The sequence below is a fragment of the Monopterus albus genome, unplaced genomic scaffold, assembly GCF_001952655.1.
Source record: "Monopterus albus unplaced genomic scaffold, M_albus_1.0 scaffold43.1, whole genome shotgun sequence".
Classification (NCBI taxonomy): Eukaryota; Metazoa; Chordata; class Actinopteri; order Synbranchiformes; family Synbranchidae; genus Monopterus; species Monopterus albus.
Window position 1 is genome coordinate 1063633 of NW_018127923.1, and position 4224 is coordinate 1067856.

Sequence of the window (4224 nt, forward strand, 5' to 3'; positions counted from 1 at the left end):
GTGTGTGTGTGTGTGTGTGTCAGTATCAAAATCAGAATCACAGAAAAACAGAGTACTTAAAGCTAGAGACCTCTATAACTCTGTATAACAATCTGTACAATGTACAGTATATATACACAGATATTGCACTGAGGGTTATTGTCCACTCATACTGTCGTGGGTTAAGTGTTCATCAGAGTGACATCTGCCTACGTGCATGTTGGAGGTGCAAGACACTTGAGCATGTAATGTTAATTTTACCTGTGATCCTTTGAATAAATCAGCACTGTTTTGAAGTTACTTGGACTGCTTCGCCTCTCAGAGTTAGCATGGTAAGACGGACTGACCCTACATGTTCATCAGAGTGACAGCCTGGGGGAAGAAACTGTCCCTGTGCCTGGTTGTCTTAGTGTACAGTGACCTGTAACGCCATCCAGATGGGAGGAGTTCAAACAGATTGTATCCGGGGTGTGAAGGGTCTGCAGTGATCCTTTCCGCCCTCCTTTTGACCCGTGCAGTGTACAGGTCCTCCATGGAGGGCAGGCTCACACCAATGACCTTTTCTGCAGTCCTGACTGCCTGCTGGAGTCTGTACTTGTCTTGTTTGGTTGCTGAGCCAAACCAGACAGTGATGGAGGTGCAGAGAACAGACTCGATGATTCCTCCTCTGTAGAACTACTATATCAGCAGCTCCTGGGGCAGGTCGAACTTCCTGAGCTGGTGCAGGAAGTTGTGTCATCTGCAAACTTTAGGAGCTTGACAGAGGTGTCATTCGCGATGCAGTCGTTAGTGTAGAGTGAAAACAGCAGAGGGGAGAGCACACATCCCTGGGGGGCACCTGTGCTTATTGTCCGGGTGCTGGATGTGGTTTTCCCCAGCCTCACTTGCTGCTTCCCGTCTGTCAGAAAGCTAGTAATCCACTGACAAGTGGGGGCAGGCACAGTGAGCTGGGTCAGTTTGGAGTGGAGGATGTCTGGGATGCAGGATGTAATGCAGTGCCATGTTCACCGCATCGTACACTGACCTGTTTTGCCCGGTAGGCAAACTGCAGGGGGTCCAGCAGGGGGTCAACAATGTTCTTCAGGTGGGCCGACACCAGTCTTTCAAAGGACTTCATAACTACAGATGTCAGGGCGATAGGTCTGTAGTCGTTCAGTCCACTGATGGAGTGTTTCTGTCAGGTCTGCTCAGCGCGACCTGCCTCTCTTCCACCTTTCTCTCCTCTGCTCTCTCGATCTTGCGGGCTCTGCACCTCAGCTGTGTTACATTCCAGTAATTAGCGACTCATTTGTCGGTGCACACAGCTGGGGTGCATCCCGATGATTACCTGTCCTCCTTATTTATACCTCTGGCAGACACTCCGTCATCGCTGGAGCATTAACTGAACTTGCATTACTTTACCTACCTCGCATACCCTATAACAGACATAGTTTCGTGATATGTATTATACGTCATTTTGTTTTCCATGCTGACAGTTCCTGTGCTGTGGATCGCATTTTGTATGTTGGTTATATGTTTAGTGTTATACGTCCTCGCTGACAGTTCCTGTGCTGTGGATCGCATTTTGTACGTTGGTTAAATGCTTAGTGTTATACGTCTATGCTGACAGTTCTTATGCTGTGGATTTTTGTTTTCGTTCGCCTACCCTCAGGGTTGGCTTGTCTGTTCCGATCCTCCTCCTCTCCTGGTTCCTGCCATTAGCCTGTCTACTCCCTTGGTCGTCCTGTTCTCCTCAGCCGTCTTTGCTCAGCCCTTTTGTATGTATTCATTGTCTCTATTCTGTTTGTATCCCCACCATTAAACCACCATTTTTACTAGCACCTGGGTCAGCAGTCTTGAGTCCAACCTCAGTTCTCCCTCACCAGGAGGGTGAGGGGGACTAAACCATAACACAGAGTTCTATTAAGTGCAACATCATTTAAAACTAATCAGTAAACATCAGATTTTAAAATTAGTCTGTATAAAGTAAAAGGGAGTATATTTGATAAAAAAAGATTTTCTGAAGTCAAGCAGGAGGGGTCATGCCATCTGGGCCTGGTGCCTTTCTAATCTTTTGTCTTTTAAAGAGGCCATGCACAGATCATTAGAGGTGAGGGGCTGGAGGGAAAGGTAGTGATTGTTGGGGGAGCAGCTGCTGGGTCTGAGGTGGGGAGGGTGAGGGGGGAGTGTTGATTGTCAAACCTGCAGTAGAACACATTCAGGTCATCTGCTAGTTGACGGTCCTCCATCTTTTATCAACATTTGTACAGCAGCCTCTCTGGCAGTACAATATAGAAGTACATATCAGGACACAACATATCCTCTCTCTGTAAACTAAATTCTCCAATGAGTACAGGGTAACAGTAGCAATATTCCTTTTGTAATAAAGTTAACCACATATAACAGTACCAAAAGAACAACTGTATCCAAAGGTACATAAGAATAATTTTCTTTCGATTCTTTCTTTTCTTTACACCGTTAATCAATATAGCTTAGGGCACAAAGATTACAGTGCCTTGCGAAAGTATTCGGCCCCCTTGAACTTTGCGACCTTTTGCCACATTTCAGGCTTCAAACATAAAGATATAAAACTGTAATTTTTTGTGAAGAATCAACAACAAGTGGGACACAATCATGAAGTGGAACGAAATTTATTGGATATTTCAAACTTTTTTAACAAATAAAAAACTGAAAAATTGGGCGTGCAAAATTATTCAGCCCCCTTAAGTTAATACTTTGTAGCGCCACCTTTTGCTGCGATTACAGCTGTAAGTCGCTTGGGGTATGTCTCTATCAGTTTTGCACATCGAGAGACTGAAATTTTTGCCCATTCCTCCTTGCAAAACAGCTCAAGCTCAGTGAGGTTGGATGGAGAGCATTTGTGAACAGCAGTTTTCAGTTCTTTCCACAGATTCTCAATTGGATTCAGGTCTGGACTTTGACTTGGCCATTCTAACACCTGGATATGTTTATTTGTGAACCATTCCATTGTAGATTTTGCTTTATGTTTTGAATCATTGTCTTGTTGGAAGACAAATCTCCGTCCCAGTCTCAGGTCTGTTGCAGACTCCATCAGGTTTCCTTCCAGAATAGTCCTGTATTTGGCTCCATCCATCTTCCCATCAAGTTTAACCATCTTCCCTGTCCCTGCTGAAGAAAGGCAGGCCCAAACCATGATGCTGCCACCACCATGTTTGACAGTGGGGATGGTGTGTTCAGGGTGATGAGCTGTGTTGCTTTTACGCCAAACATAACGTTTTGCATTGTTGCCAAAAAGTTCAATTTTGGTTTCATCTGACCAGAGCACCTTCTTCCACATGTTTGGTGTGTCTCCCAGGTGGCTTGTGGCAAACTTTAAACGACACTTTTTATGGATATCTTTAAGAAATGGCTTTCTTCTTGCCACTCTTCCATAAAGGCCAGATTTGTGCAGTATACGACTGATTGTTGTCCTATGGACAGAGTCTCCCACCTCAGCTGTAGATCTCTGCAGTTCATCCAGAGTGATCATGGGCCTCTTGGCTGCATCTCTGATCAGTCTTCTCCTTGTATGAGCTGAAAGTTTAGAGGGACGGCCAGGTCTTGGTAGATTTGCAGTGGTCTGATACTCCTTCCATTTCAATATTATCACTTGCACAGTGCTCCTTGGGATGTTTAAAGCTTGGGAAATCTTTTTGTATCCAAATCCGGCTTTAAACTTCTCCACAACAGTATCTCGGACCTGCCTGGTGTGTTCCTTGTTCTTCATGATGCTCTCTGCGCTTTAAACGGACCTCTGAGACTATCACAGTGCAGGTGCATTTATACGGAGACTTGATTACACACAGGTGGATTCTATTTATCATCATTAGTCATTTAGGTCAACATTGGATCATTCAGAGATCCTCACTGAACTTCTGGAGAGAGTTTGCTGCACTGAAAGTAAAGGGGCTGAATAATTTTGCACGCCCAATTATTCAGTTTTTTATTTGTTAAAAAAGTTTGAAATATCCAATAAATTTCGTTCCACTTCATGATTGTGTCCCACTTGTTGTTGATTCTTCACAAAAAATTACAGTTTTATATCTTTATGTTTGAAGCCTGAAATGTGGCAAAAGGTCGCAAAGTTCAAGGGGGCCGAATACTTTCGCAAGGCACTGTATAAAGCACTTGAACACAGCCGAGGCCAACAAAGTGCTTAACATAAGATACAATTCAAAACATCTAAAAACGTGACAACTACAATATTAAAATACCAATAAAATAACATAAAAGAACCAACATAGC